General features: G+C 35.9%; 1 pseudogene; it reads left to right on the forward strand.

Moving 5' to 3' along the window:
- The first annotated feature begins 12,042 nt into the window (after positions 1–12,042).
- Positions 12,043–17,024, forward strand: part of LOC125861489 (protein HESO1-like) — a 60,898-nt pseudogene continuing 55,916 nt past the window's right edge.

Below are 17,024 nucleotides of genomic sequence, written 5' to 3' on the forward strand. Positions count from 1 at the left end.
GGGATGGAACACTAGCTGATGAAGGGGCTGGAGTCGAAGACTTTTGCTGAAAATGCGAGCGATTTCCACCACCCGATTTCTGGTGGGAATACTCGTAGTTACCTGTTCTTGCTTTCTTAGTCTCCTTAGCCTGTTCCCTAAGCTTATCACCCTCAACCTGCTGAGCATGAGTCATGAGCCTAGAGATGTTCATGTCTCCCAACAACATAGCATTTCTGCACTCTGTTTTCACTAAGTCTGACACTCCATAGAGAAACTTATTCATCTGAGCCCTGGAATCAGCAACCATGTGAGGAGCATACCTGGAGAGTTGGTTAAACTTGAGCCCATACTCTTGGACAGTCATGTTACCCTGCCTTAAGTTCATAAATTCCTGGGCCCTTGCTTCTCTCAACTCTATGGGGAAAAACCTGTCTAGAAAGGTTTCGCTGAAACATTCCCAAGTAATAGGAGCAACATCTGTACCCCTGTTCTCCTTCCACTGAGTATACCAGATATGAGCTACATCCTTAAGTTGGTAAGATGCTAACTCAACCCGATCATTCCCAGTGACCTGCATCACCTCAAAGATCTTCTTGATCTCATCCAAGAAATTCTGGGGATCTTCACCAGTCTGCGATCCTAAGAACTCTGGAGGATTCATCCTAACAAAGTCACGGACCCTTGCTGCTGCTGATCCACCATTTGCATTCACAGGAGCTTGAACCCGCTGATTGTTCTGGTTAGCGACACTCTGAGCCAACATCTGAATGGCATTCCTGAATTCAGCATTTGAGACTTCCTGATCTGGAACTGGAGGAGCTGCGTTTGCGTTCCTGGCATTCGCATTCCTGACATAAGCTCTACGAGGAGGCATGATCACTGAAACGTAGAACGTCGAGTTAGAATGGAATTAGATCATACCTTACGCACGATAAGAGTAACAAGAAAATGAAGATTTTTCCTAAAGACACTTTGTAGCCTCCCTCTCATTAGATGTGGTGCGCACTACACACCCATGAAAAGGACTCTACCTAGTGCGGCTTTTCAGACATCCTAGGACACTTAAACCTAATGCTCTGATACCAAGTTTGTCACGCCCCGAGCTACCCCCAAGACGCGGACACGGGACCTAGGACCACAAGTGATCCCAAGCTAACCCTGCTGGCATGATCATGAGCATACTAAAGATAATAAACTGATGCGGAAGCTAAATCATAAATAAATCTGAAAAGATGGGGAATACCCATATACTATAACTGAATATATCAAATCTGAGAGTTTAATACAAAGAAGTTATCAAACTCAAATACTAAGCTGAATCTAACTATGTCTGAAATAAGCCTCTAAACTGACTAGAAATGTTGGGACATGCCCCAACTAGATCTAGCAAAACTGAAACTAAAGACTAAAAATACTGAAAAGAAACTCATGACTATTGTCCTCGAAGAATGAGGACTCACCACTGATGCTGCTGAACTGGAGATCGGGAATCGATCTAAGCGTGATCTGGATACTGAGAACCTGAACCTACATCACGAGAAGATGTAGCGCACGTATGCGTCAGTACTTGAAAGGTACTGAGCATGCAGGATAGAGTAAAGCTGAAATAACATATAACTGAACAAAGCAATAAAGCAATGAAATAATCTGAACATGATATAGATACTGAAAATACTGAATACTGAGCTAACTGATGCAATGACCAAATTTATAACATGCTGAGACTGAATACTGACTGTACTGAAATATGGTCAATGCAATAGAGTCTGACTGAACTGTGGGAGCTACTAATAACCGACATAAAACCACATGAGCTAAATGTGGAGTCGGATGTATACGCCCCATCGAGAGGACCCAATATACCCTGCCAGAGGTATAGAGGCATGCTGACGTGATCACTAAACTGATGTTGCCCACATAGGGGACTTACACCTACGTGGCTCGTAGTTCTGGGACTATATGGGTACGCTGAAACCCTAGTCCAACTCGGTATTATGCTACTCCCAATGAATTAAGTGGTTAACTGGTTATGACTGAATTTCTTTAAATACTAGATAGCTCGAAACTGAACATGCAAACTGAGAATGCAACAATTAATCTGATAATGATGCATTCATAAACTAAGGCATGTAAAACTGAATACTGAAATATCTGACCTAGCATGTGTAATTCAAGAACTAAAGAAATACATAGCTAGGGTTTTGAAATTCAAGCGATAAACTGAGCAATAACATGGTTATCTGATTTGGAACATTTAAATAATTTATTCATGATTATCTGTTCAAATTCTAGAAACTCTAGGTCTGTTCATAATCACGGAATCAAGAATCTGACTGAATTCTAGGGACCTAATGGGCGAAAGGAACCCACTAGTGAAATCCCACATACCTGGTGACGAATTCCACGGAGAAATCTTTTGATTTCGGGGCTAGAACTGAAGAAACCTCGTTGCGTTCTTGAACTAGGGTTCTTGACCGTTTTCTCCTCTCTTGATTCTAATTTTCTAAGTTTTGATTAATGAATTGACTTGGATAAGTTCTAGTTATGTTTCTAGGCTTAAACTGATTAAAACCTCATGATTTAGGGTTTAAACAACGTATCTAAGGGGTTAAACGAAATAGGAAAAGACCAAAAGACCCTTGAATTAGCTGCTGTCGGAGTGACTGACAGACCTGACTAACGGTCCGTCAATCAATCGACGGTCCGTCGATTGGGTCCGTAGGTCAAGTCTGCCCGACAAGGCTTCACTAAAACGGGCATAACTTTTTACTCGGATGTCGAAATTTAGCAAACTCGGTGGAGTTGGAAAGATAATTAAACTATCTATCTAACCATAGGTCATGGGACACATAATTCATTTTGTGCTAAGTGTTATGACCATCTGAAGTTGACCCATCAGAATTTTCAGCTAACTGGTTGCTAACCTTCAATCTACGGTCAGACCTACGGACCGTGGATCGAATGACGGTCCGTGCTGGTCAACCATAGTTCGGGACTGAAGCTGGGCTTTTGGGACATCGATCCACGGACAAGAACTACGGTCTGTGACCTGACCTACGGACCGTAAGTCCGGCCGTGGGTCAACACTTAGCCAAATTTCTGAGCTTGTTTGGGGAGGGGTTGTAGTGGTGAACCACGGACCACCAGCACGGGCCGTGGTCTGACCTACGGTCCGTGGATGGTGACCGTAAGTTGCACCTGCAACTTCTCAAAATCTACATTTTTGTCTATTTTGAATACGGGGTGTTACAGAATCCCTAAGTGATATAAGAGCAAGAGGTCTACTGTCATTTAAGACACAAGACATCTGCTTGAAAATTTACCAATTTTTCTCCTAAATTTTTAAAATCATCTCATTATTGGGTACGTTTTATTAGAGATTGAATCACGCCTTTATTTTAAATTTTACAAAGAGTTATATTTGTTCATAACAACATATCCAATGTGTAGTGTCACAAACCCAAAAAAAATTGGTATATATGTTGAAATTTGTTTCATCGTCAAAGCGCCGTAGGCGCGTATTCCCCTTATATAAATCAAAGTGATCTTAGATTACACATGGTACATATGTTTATATGTTCGATATACAATCTTCCCATATCTAGCCAACTTGCTTCAGCTATTTATTCCATCATATATGTCATCTTTTCACACGTTCATATGTTCACTTTATTGGTTATTACTCCCATTGTGTTAGATTATAATGTTACCTCACAAGATCCCTACTTGCTAGATTGTACATTTTATATGTACTTACTTGGAATATGTATTCGTCCTTTAGTTGAATTTTCCCATGTTCTCCCTTGGTTCCACGTTCATGTATACCTCACAAGCCAGCATCTTGAGCAATTAAACTTATTAAGATCGTGAACTATATAGGGGATTGCTAATATGAAGAAATTTTTTTTGAACTGGTAATTCAAAGTTGTTTTATTTTTCTTTTCCAGAATTTTAAAACTGCTTTTCTTTAGATGAAAAAGGCATTTTTTAAGCCTGGTGAGAAGGAAGCTCTTAGATCTTGTGTAAAAGCCCTGAACTTCTGTGCTAATGAGAGTGGTGGGGAGTTACAGGACTTTGCCCTTAACAAATAGAGGGATTAAAGATGAACTCATGGGGAAGGAATCATTTTTGGAAAGTATATGAAAGTCTAGAAAATTGTGAAGTATATTAGTTGAGTTTTGGTCAACTTCAAATGTCCATAACTCCTATCTCAAGATGATTTATGTGTATTTGCAGATATTGTTGGAAAGCTCTGGGAATAACCTTTCCAACGCCCCTGAGATTGCGCGGTTCTAAGTTCGTATGAGTGAGTTATGCCCTTTGGATGTTGGGTTGTCTGAATAAGGAAAGTCTAATCCGGATTTTGGAAGGGTAATTAGTCTTTTCCTTACCTAATTATTCTAATTCGTTTTTAGGAGTTAATTGGGGTAAAATAAAATTTTAGTCAGTTTAGAAAAGTTGAAGTTTCACGCTAGGGCTTGGAGAAAAGAGAAGAGAAGAGAAAGGAGAAGAAAAGATCAAGATTCGCCAAGATCGTGCGATTTGGTTGTGGATCTCGCAAAGGAATTAATCCTACAAGGTATGTGAGGCTTTCATAACATTGGGTTCGTTCACCCACATGCCAAACATGTTACTTCAACATAAATTTGTCCTAAAAAGAGTTTGAAATCTGATGTTCTTGATATGTATTCTTGAAATTGATATTGTTCTTGTGTTGGGCTGAAATTGAGAAGTGTTATGAGATCATTACTTCAAGTTATTGAGTGGGTTTGAATTAGGTTCTTAGGTATATTTGCTGGGTATCTGTATCTAAAAAGAAATTTGGAAAAAAGAACCGAGTTTGGGCGACTTGGGGATGGAAAATGAAGAAGAAATTTAGTCGGGTAAATCTGGGCACTGGCTCTGAGTCGCGAACCTACTCTTCAGATTTTGGAAAAATGTTTTCGCATCATGGAACGGTCACAGACCGTTCTGCCTCAAAAAGTATTTTCGTGACCAAAATCTAAATACTTCTCCGCGTCGCGGACCTACCTTCAGACGGTGAAATTTTGATCTTTTCTCATGTTTAGCTATCTAAAAACAGTCCTAAACATCATGAGATATTTCTTATCACAAATCACAATCCTCGAATCCATAATCCAATTCAAGGAAAGTTAAGAGTCAAGTTTAGAAGTTAAGAAGCAAGTCAAGAGAAGTTAATTAAAGTCTTTCACAAACGTTTTAACTTTGTTTTAAGACTTAAGGTTCAAGTTAAGCAAAGAGTAAAAGAGTTGAGTTCATTTCTCAAAAAGTTGTAAGGGAACTAAGTATTCCCAAGAGTTTAAAATGTTTTCACATTTGAACAAGAAAGGGAACATCAGTTCGAAGAGAGCTTTTAAGCTAAGTTTTTTAGTAATTATCTCAAACCAAATAAAGAGTTTTGTTTTTACAAACATATGAGCTAAAGTATATTTTTGGGAGTAGTATTGAACACCGATATGGGAACGAGTTTGAGTTCAGATAACTAACGTCTCCATAAACCATGTAGCCATCAGGGGTAGTAAAGGATCATACTTTTTAGATGGCTCCTTAAGATGCTTTTAGCATAGACTAGTGGATCCACTTAGTTAAGTGTTCTATATGACGGCAAAGTATAGGACAATTCTGGCAGCATGGACAAGACGATGTATCACCACTTAGGCTTAGAGTGGTGGTTATCGGCTAGAGAAACTCCCACAGAAACTATATTACTTTCTTATATGAGTAAAGTTGAGTTTGTTATTGGATTTTCTTTAACGAACTAAATTGTTTTCTACTGTTTTAAATGCTTTGTATAAATTGCACTATTATTATCGTTTTACATTGCATTTTGAGTTGAGTTATTCAGGAGTTGAGTAAAGCCTAGGTAAGTGTTTCTTCCAAATTCTTTTCAAGCTTATGTATTGTTTAGCACTCCAACTCACATACTCATACATTCAAGGTACTGATGCCAGTTGGCCTGCATCGTCTTATGATACAGACACAGGTAACCATGATCAACATCCAACGCCTTGTTGATCAGGTTGAGAACTCAAAGTATGGTGGTGAGCCTCCTTGATTTCCAGAGGATCACTTTTATTACTCTCAATAGTTTAGTTCATTAGGATGTCGTGGTTCTTGTCCCAACATCCATCTCAGTTATTATAGGCTTCATTGATAGACAGTCAGTTAGTTCATTTGTCTTCACTTTGTTATTGGCTTATGTTCAGATTTGAGTTGCCACTTTGGCTAATTTAAATGTTTATTTCTAAAACATTAGAAGTTTAAATTTGAGAAATTTGAGTTATCTTGCAATTGAGTTATTTTATTAATGCTTAAAGTCTTCCGCTGAGTAAGTAATCCAAGCCAAGGGTTCGCTTGGGGCCAATAATGGTTCTCGAGTGCCAGCCACTCCTGGCGGTGTACGCTCGAGGCGTGACAAAAACTCATCAGATTGATTAATTTTAAATCAAACTTATAAAACCAATCCAATCCGAACGTTTATGTATTTGAATTTCTTGAATCCAAAAATTAAGAAAATTCAAATCGACCTCTTCCTATCCAATCGAAAAACATTAACCTCTAAATATGAGTTTCCACTCAATCATTTTGCTTTTAAATAGTCACCGTCTAATTTAACAAATGAGGTCAAGTAATTATTTGATGAAGACTAAAATTATTGAGTGATAGTTTGGATATGAAACTCAAAAGACTTGGATAGTTTAGATGTATTTCTGACTATTAATAATTGGTGTAAATAACCCAATTTGACGACAATTATGTCTTACATGAGCTTCTAAGTTGAAAAGTTTCATAGATTCACGTTGCTTTGATTTAGAATCTTTAGTTCATTATTCAGTCTCTAACTCGAATTTTTTTTAATCTTTATTAACAACAAAAAATGGTACGTTGTGAATTGAATATTCAGTAACTGCATGAAGCACGGGTAGCTTACCTAATTAATAAAATATTTTGTCGCAAAGGCCTCAAACGAAATTGGAACTAGAACTATGGAAGCAATCAATGAATTTACAGAAGAAGCCCTTTCTAAGAAATTGATACAACATAATCGTAAGATACTTTTTTGGACAAAATTATTTTCAACTAAAATAGCCGCATGTGCATGTAATGCATTTCTTATAATATGAATAGTGTATAACCATGTATACATGACATGCAACTTCGTCTCCGAGATATACATTCAAATAAACTATTATATAATATTAACACATTGCAATAATTTATCTTCTTCGTCACGAGTTGTATTATTTTTTCAATTCCAACCAATTCAAATCGCCTCTATAGCATCATAAATTTTAGATACGAGCTCCTCTCGATGCTTTGATTACATATTATCCACTCGAAACGATTCATATTTGTGGCAGGTCAAATTTCAAATTTGAGCTTCGAAGCTCTTTAATGGCATATTTTAATAGGCATCCAACTCAAATCTTTTCTAAACAGTCCTAAAATTTTCAAATTAGCTCCTCTCAATGTTTTGATTATATATTATCCACTCGAAATGATTCATGGTTGGTGTAGGCGGAATTTTAAATTTGAGCTTTGAAGCTCTTTAATGGCGGATTATAACCGATATCCAACAAAAATCTCATCTAAACTTGTCTTGAAATTTTGAAATGAGCTACTCTCAATATTTTCAATTCTTTTGATATAATACTTAGTCGAAAAAATTTACGACATTTGCAGCAAGTCAAATTTTAACATTTTAGCTTTCTAGTATTTCCAAATTAAGCAACAACAAGGTCAAAGTTTAAATATAGACACATACATGATAAATTAATGACCAATAGATAATTAGCTAAAACTTGGGCTATTTTTTCTAGTTATAAAGAAGAAAAAAGACTAGAATTCAGGGGCTAAAATATTATTGTCCCCCCTTTTTTGGTCTTCATTTGTGGAAAAATAGTTTCTTCGAGTGAAATACCTTTGGAAATTCAAGTTTGTATTGAAATCTTGGCTTTCTTTAATATCGAGACCTGAAATTATCAAGAATCATCTTAAGAAATATCAAATCATAGCTGATAACAAAGATTACACACAACATAGCCTTGTGTTGATGTATAGGCACCTCCCTATTAAGGGATATCACTACTTTCTTAAGAACCACTCTGTTAGTTCGTTACTTAGTGACTTTGTGATTGTGGATTATAACTTGGATTATCTAATGAATGATGTAGGAAAACAAGCCAACTATTGAGCTTAGGGATATACAGTGTCTGTTGAGTTTCTATTAAATATTTGCATTCGTCTTCTGTCACCGGTGTGGGACAAGACACACTAAATCCTACATCGTATGTTTTAGCATATGCATTTTTGACTTGCTAGGCATATCATTGCACATGTTAAAACATTCAATGTAGAATTTAGTGTGTCTTTGTCCCACACCAATGGCAGAAGACGAATACAAACATTTATAAGAACTGAACAAACATTGTATATAGCTGAGCTCAGTAGCGTAATCTTGTAACCCAAGTGAGAGCAATAAGATAATTGGGACAAATCAAAGCTTCAAGCCTTGACGTAAATAGAGGGTTCGTTTGGGATTATGCGATACTGGTATATTATGAAGTATTGTTATTCCAACACTAATAATACTTTGATATATAGCAGTGTGAGTAGATGGGGCCCATTATTTGCTGGCTTAATATAGCAGCTCTCTCCCATAGTCAAAAATCAATATCGCTTGGTATGTCAAGTTGTTATTAGTCTAGACCATCACCTTTTTATTTGTCAGTTGTTTTGTTTAATAGAATTTGTACAAATATCAATTTTAGGTTATTTATTTTTTTGTATTGGCATCCTTGTTAATCCTTGGATCCATATCTCCGAATCTTAAAATTTAGATCAGGAAGGATCCGACTTTTAGATATTCATCCTTATCGAACACTTGCAGCCCAGTGTGTTGGGTACTATTTGGTTTTGCTGATTTTCCGTTTTGCTCACATATAAACTATTTTTACTAGTCATCGTGTGAAATATCACTTAGGTGCTTTGTTAACTGTTATGTACTTTTGATATTTCAGGAGGTGGAAAGATGATGTTGAAGAGCAATTATTCCATCCTCTGCCAACTACACGAATCAAGACGATGCTTCCCTATTCTTCATGCTTGCTGAATTTAGTATTACCCATGTTGTCGTTGTGATAAAAGTTGAAAAAATCTTCTCCTTCCCTTGAATATATGCTATATGTAGTATCTTGAGATTAATGTAACAAAGGGTTGAACATGTTTCTCCTTCCTTTGAATATCGGTACAGTTTTGTTATTTTTTTGATATTTTTTTTAAAATGTATATAAGAGTCGTCACTTGTAGACGTTAGAATGCGATAATATGAGAAGTCATATTGGACTTTGGTGAAACTGTGTAATGAGAGTCGTCACAAAAATTTTGGGCAAACAAACTTTTACTTAGTAACTCGGGAATTTCTAGTCTAGTAAAGATTTAGATAAAATCGGAGTCATGAGAGGTCTAGGAAATCAGGAAATGAATGAGAGATCTAATTATGATTTTGATCACATGATTAGATAACTAAGATGTTAAGGAACCCGTACGACTTTACAGAATCAAATTTGGGCTAGTAGAATTCCTGAAAATGATCTTAGCGTGAACGGGTAGTTTCTAAGTGTCATGGGTTGAAGGTGTGTTTCGAAATGGGGGTTGGAAACTCAACTTTTGACTCTCTTTTTCCATGCATCGCTAGGGCGGGGCCGCTGTGGCGGGTTAGGTCCCACTAAGGCTGGCCAGTTGCACATTAAGTAGGAATTAAACCCCAAAAACATTATTTTCTGCAGGTTTCATTCTTAAGAGCTTGGAGACGACCCCAGGCGATTTTGTGATAGTGTTCCACTATTTTTGCTGCTAAAGATAAAGATTTTACTCCCCTAATCCGTTTTTCGATCCGTAGAACTTTGATTTAGATGTAATTATCAATGGGGGAGGGTTTTGACCTGAAAACTAATGGTGGAAAAAGCCATAAGTTGGGTATTGGGATCTTAAGTTTGCCCTAGGTTTGATAATTTCGATTGTAATTTAGGTAATTAGGCCTCGTTTATTGATCCTTACATTAATTTGTTGTTTGTAGACCTAGAACAAACGGAAAGAATCAAGTTTCTTAGGAGGATTCGAGCTTGTTTTCGAGGTAGGTGATGGTTAGATTTCTTGTTTGTGTGATGTATATTAGTATTTACTTCATTGTAATACATGTATGTTTGCGAATGTTGCACTATAGATCACATTAAATGTGAATGAATATGAACGAATTATTGTATGCCATGAATCAACACTTTATTGTATGATTATGAGAATATACATTGTGATTGTGATTATGGCTTGTTGAATGGATCGGTTGTTACGTTCCAACACACTAATTGCGATCGGATGTCACGTACCGACATACATATGGGAACGGATGTCACGTTCCGACACACCAACTTGGATCGGGTGTCACGATCCGGCACACTGACAGTTCGGGTATGGGTTCCATGAGAGGAACATTGACTTGTCATATATGCTTATTTACTTGATAATAGAAATGTTAAATGGTACGTTGCTCCTGACATGATAATTGATATTGTATATGTTCGGTATATGCATGTTTACTTGTTGTGACTTCTCATATATGTTGTACTTACTGGAATAGCCGCATGATCCTACCAGTACACTGTGATTGTGTACTGATATTGCACTTGCTCTTTCTTTGTTGAGTACATGGCATCTTCAGGTGGCTTCTGACAGACCTCATCTAGGAGATCAGTGATCAATCAAATTCAAGGGTGAGCCAGTTCTTCGAGGATGCCATTAGTTCTCTATGTTTTAGTCCACTCCTTTTAGACACAGACTTTCTAGTTAGATATTCGTATGTTTAACTGGGTTGTACCCCTTTACATTAGACTTGTTGAACTTTAGAGTTTTGGTACGCTGACTTTCAATTTCTAGGTAATATTACCGCAATATTTTGATAGTCGTCGTTAGACTTTTGGAGTTTATGGGAACTCTACTTTATTTCTGCATTTAAACATGCTTCAGTATTGTGAAATATCTAGTTCTTGGGTTAGCTAATTAATATTAATGGTTCTCCAATCGGAGGGTTACTGTGGGTGCCAAACACGACGGTCTGGGTCGTGACATTATACGCACTAAAAAGTAAATCTTTGATTTAATTCCTTTTTTTGCCTTGACACTGTCTTTAGTTCATGGATTACTGCCTCTACATCCTAACCAAAAATGTAATACATGTTACTTTGAAGAGTTTATTGAATTTTAGACGAAGTAGATTTATTGCACTGAATGTTCTCTAGGTAAAAAAATATGTTGCCACTTCAAAGAAATGACTATTTTTATTTGTAGAACCAACTAAATAAATGAGGGAATGACTATTTCCATGAAGGGAAATGTCACATACCATTTATTTTGATAAAGAGACCTGGTTTTCTAATTGTTTTTTCAATGGAATCTATGTTGCTTGGACTCTTCAAAAATGTCAACAAGTGTGTCTCAGATTCTCCAAAATTAGTGTAATTTTGGGGAATCCGACACGGGTGAGACATTGAAAGTATAGAGTCTCTGTGCAACTTAGAATGAACAATTCTGTCTGCAATGTAACTAGTAAATGTTGTAGAAAATAGTGAAAAACAAGAAATAAAATGCATTGATACGAAAAAAGAAAGTGTAGAAGGATCTTGATTCAACACATAGAAGTACTAAAGAGGCTCTCCGCAATGCTGCTGCAAATTGAACATACTGAAGAATTTTCACAGAAAATATTTGTCTGGTTATCATCGCATTAGGCATGAGTAAGTGGAAAGAGTTAGTGGTTGCTTTGTTAGAACTTAGAGGAGCTAAAAGGAGAAGAAAGGAGATGTCAAAGAAAAGGAAGAAAATAGTTGTATATCTTAAAGAAGTCTAGTAAACTTCATCTATTTTTTTTAATTTGTACATTTGCCAAATGATGGGTATATGCATCCAATCATAATTCTGTTGGAAGGGAAAGTTCAATGGCACTTGTCCCAAAAAAAAAGAAAAAAAGAAGAAGGTGAAATTTCAATGGGAGACAGCCAAGTGGTAAAGAAAGATGTATATCAGAAAAATATAGCAATGAGGGAATGCAAGAGATATCTATACTACATGTAATTTTATACTTTAATTATTAGAAATACCTAAATATCATAAGAAAAGTAGAAAAACAGACCAGGAAATGTGAAAAATCCATAAAAGTGGAAATTTGTATGTGTCTCCTAATGTTTTGTTTTTTTGTTTGTGACTATATGAATTCTTTGCATATATTTACTCCATTTAGCATTTTATTTTTCACTGTTAGGATTTAGTGTGTTTTGTCTTTTTTCATCTGTGGTTTTTCGTGCTTCAGGATGTTGGTATTTTATGGTGTTCATGCAATAACAATTGCCAAGGTGCCCATTCTGAAAGTTCTTGATTGTGGTATGAGAATTGAGTGCGATATATCAGTTGAAAACATGGATGGAGTTTCAAAATCTAAGATAATACACATGATATGTTCACTTGATGAAACCTTTTTGGTAAGATTCTGCAATCTCTTGTATGCTTGTAATATGGATAGTTGTTAGTTTGGAAGGCCTCTTATTTTATTCCTGGATGCATCGTAGAAGTACCATAGGGCTATAGTGTTCTTGAAAAAATTACTTGTGTTCCTAGAACTTAAATGAATAGGATAGCCATTATATCACTTTCTCTATCTTCACTTGAAGTACATTCAGAATGAAAATTCCCATCATATGCCCCATGAGATATGCAATACAAAGCAAGTAATAGGAAGTTTACAAGTTAGGACTATGACTTCTATTTTGGAAGCCAAAAAGACATGGCATGTTATCACACGGGACAATGGAAGTAGAAGATTAAATAGAAGGAAAAAAAGAAACAAAGGATCCAATAGCCTTTCACTACTACAAAAAAAGCTTTAAGTGACCATTATTTAGTAGCAATAAGAAAATTGTCGGTAATTTATCCTATAATCTTATTTTTTTGCGGCTAATGATCCTTAGCCAGAAGTGGTCATTCTTTAGTGTCAATTGAAAAGTAATGGTTAGTAAAACTTTATTTCTAGTCTAAACAACTAAAAGCAAATTTTAATCGTCCCTCTAAAACATTTCAATGTGAAATATTGCCGCTCATTTTTATTCATACCTAAAGTCTTAAGCTATCAGTATCCTCTCTGCCGCAGTTGCACAAAAAATTAGTAGACGTCTCTCTCTTCCACCATCGCAGTCACGCAACTCATCAGGTAATATCTATCTACTCTCTCTGTCCATCTTTTTTCCCTTATGATTTTGATTTTATTTGTTGTGGATGTTTCTATTTCTGATTTGGCATAAAACATACTGCACGTAAACATCTAGGTTAGATTCATAGGAGAAATCCTACTGGATTGGTTTCTTTAGGCAAAGAGGTACTTATTTTTTATATCTCCACTGATAATAAAATATCTTGTTTCCCTTATATCTCAAATAGAATTCACTTGAATGGTTATGTTGGATGTATAACGATAATCTATTTGTTGATTTAAGCATTTTACTGATAAATTAGTGGTGTAATTTCCACAAAGATTTGTTGATGCTCCATTGGGATATTTGCTGCTTTTCCAAAGGCTCATTTTGATTTTGCAATTCATGCCCTGGTTCAACCAGTGACCCAGATACTTCACTTTATTGATTTGAGAAATATCCCAAATTATTGTACATTTGAATGTACTTTTAAAGTTGGAAACTCAAACGCATAACACGTGTTTGATGAAATGCCACTGTCAAGAATATCTATCATACTTGAAACTTTCCAAAAAAAAATCATTTGGTATCTCAATTGTGCGATAGTTTTGGTTTGATAACTGAATCTCTGCTTATATGAATATCATTTAAATGTTGCCCCAGTACTAGTACAAAGGAAACCAATTAAAAGTTAATGCAATTGATGGTTATAGTAACACCTCTGATCCTGGTGCAGATGATTCTAGCCCCAATGATAGCATCCAAGGAAGCTCTACTCCATTGAAGGACAAGGATGAAGCTTTAGAAACTCCAAGGAGGCCCATAACAAGATATCAAACCAAGGAGTTCAATGATAAGCTCAATGGGCTTCAATCGCTGATCCAAAGGTGTCTTATTGGGGAAGAAGAGCTCAAGCCCAAGGGAGAGGAGTTGTCCAAATGCTACAATTATTTGGTGGCCCAAATTCAAGCCCAAGATGAGTAATTTTAAGGTCTAATTTCGTGCAAATAAGGTCAAGAAGAGTCCAAGAATCAGCCAGAACAAGAGTTGCTTTTTGCCCAAGTTTTGAGAGAAGTCTAGTCAAACTTTCCAAGATTGTCAAGATTCTTTTCCTAGTTGGGATTGACCTTATTTATTTATTTATATATAGGTTATTAATATTTTCCTTAGTCTATTTATGGTCTCCTAAGTACCATTTAATGCTTTCCTAGAAGTACTAAATTTGTTCCTAGTTAGGTTACTTTATTTTTTTTCCAGAGTAGGATTCCTTGTAATTGTCTTTCTAGGGTTTGGCTGACCTTTTAGCTTCTTATAATGGGTCTTGGACGTTTTTCCCCCTTCTCCTATATATAGGAGTCTTTTTCATTCATTAAAGACAATTTAGATTGATTTTAATAATATTCGAGAGAGTTCTTAGAAACTTTGTGACTTGTTCTTTGAGAATTTATCTTTAATCCTTTACTAGTTTCATAGTTTGAGGTATAAAGTAACTTATTCTTGTGATATCTTTGGTTTATTTTTGGTATTCTTTAGAAGGTGATTAGTTTCTACATACTAATTATTGTCTTTAGTTACTCATAAAGCGGTCAAGATCCGAATCTATCGTTTTGATTCATTTTCTCAAGTAAAGGCGTTAGATTTCTTCCATAAATCTATACGTTGTTACTTGGATCTTTTTAAGACCTTAGAACATCTAATCCTTGGAAATTCATGGATCTTTCCTTCGAATTTCCCATATCTTTAGTTAGTTTTTTTTTCTTTTCTTTGTGCTTCCGCATTCTAATATTTAATTCTCTATTTGTGATCTCCTTAACGTTGTTGTTATTACCATAAGTCCTAGTACTTAGAAAAAACTGAAAGAATTAACTTTTCGAGTTCCACTTAAGGTCTTCAAGTTATCCATCTTCAAGAGGAGCTCTTTTGTATCCCCTTAGTTATTGATTTCCATTTGGTGCCACTGTTCAAAGGATAATGTTGTCTTAGAAATATTATAATGTTATAATATATTAACTAGTTTTATCCTTATAATTTTTTTGTTCTTGTATCTTTATGAGAAGACTACTAGGCAAGGAGCATCTCTTTCGAAAGAAATTTTAGTTGAAGCTAAAATAAAATTGGTACCACTAGTCTAATAAGATGAACAAAGAAGAAGGACAGACTTGGAGAATAGCTTGGAAGGATACACATATGATATGAGAAACAAGGTGAGATGTCCTATATATCTTAAACTCATGTGCATACTTGTGGATTTGTGGACACGTGATCTGTTCAGGTTTTGTAACTTGTATGCCTTATGTGTGTTCTTCATTTTTTCCATTTCGTTTTCCAATTGTACATATTAATTTGTTTGAGTTATTAATATAAGTTTTGCACTAGCTTAGGGTAAAGGTTTTGCAGCTAGACAAATTGATTCTCAGTAACTTTCAAGCACACACTCATGCTTCAAGATTCTCATGTAACATCCTTTTGTAATACTAATCTAATTTTGTGTCCTCAAGTGAAGCATATAAACACATATGGAACACAGTAGCATGTACTCTTGAAACGACCCCAAAAATGCCCGAAAATGTGCTTCGGAAACACCTATAATTGTAATTTCCATATATCTCAAAATCCATGCATGATTTCAAAAATTTGACTTCATATTCTTATTCAGGGGGTCAAATTGAGTGGGAAATGGGTCTAACCCGAATTTTAGAGCAACCGTATCAAAATTTGAAAATCGCAAAAAATGCGATTTGGAAGGTCAACTTTAAAGAGGCATATCTCTTAGCACACAAGGAACTGGAAGGGACACTGCCTATTAAATTAAAGCCCTTTGAGTTAGCTTTCCAATGCACTTGGTTTCACCTCATTCCGAGTTAGGATGAGGGAGTTATGACCATTTTCGTAAAACCTGTCTGTACAGATTTGCAATTTCCAGTAAGCTGTTTTTTTTTTTAAGCCTCATTTTTGAGGCTAAGTGTTGGGGCGTTTTTTTTTTATAAAAAGGGGATATGTCCCATACTTAGTCATATTTTTTTTCTAACTTCAAAACACTCTCTAAGCCCCCTCCAAAATTCCACCAAGATCTTCAACCAAATTCAAACATCTCAAGCTCTAATTCCGGATTCAAGACTCGATCTCAAGCTTCAATTCTCCATTCCAATCTTCATCAAGGATTCTCCAAAGTTGAGGTATGTGGATTTGATTGTGGAAACCTTTCTTTCCACAAGTCCAACCATTTATCCTCTATTTTTACTTCAAGTTTATGAGTCCTTATGGTTATTTATGAACTCTTGAAGAATGGAATTACTACTACACACCCTATTATGGTCTATTTTGCATATTATCATGAAATGGAATTATTATGTGATGTTTATGGTTTTCATGCTTCCATGATCAAATTATGAAGGTTGATTTATATATATGTATGTTGTTGGTGGGCTGATTTATATGGAGTTTGAAATTGGTTGAACTTAGTACTCTTGAAATATATGATTTTATTTACATGAACAATAGTCCACCATGTGTTTGATAAAATGCCCATTTATAGAATTCTTAGGAAATGGAATGTCCAATGTACGTCCTATGAGTTGGATGGTCATATAATCATTGAAATGATGATGAAATGGATACATGTATATGATTTTCTCTGTATAAGTGTTGTGAGTCGACCAAGCCTAGCTCGGGGGGTTGTAGGCCCGGGTAACCGTATCGAGGGGTTGGTACCTTGGTTGCCTAGTACGGGGGGTAGTAGGCCCGTATAACCACATCGAGGGGTTTGTACCTTGGTCCCTAGCTCGG

Source organism: Solanum stenotomum, chromosome 4 (genome assembly GCF_019186545.1).
Source record: "Solanum stenotomum isolate F172 chromosome 4, ASM1918654v1, whole genome shotgun sequence".
NCBI classification, from domain to species: Eukaryota; Viridiplantae; Streptophyta; class Magnoliopsida; order Solanales; family Solanaceae; genus Solanum; species Solanum stenotomum.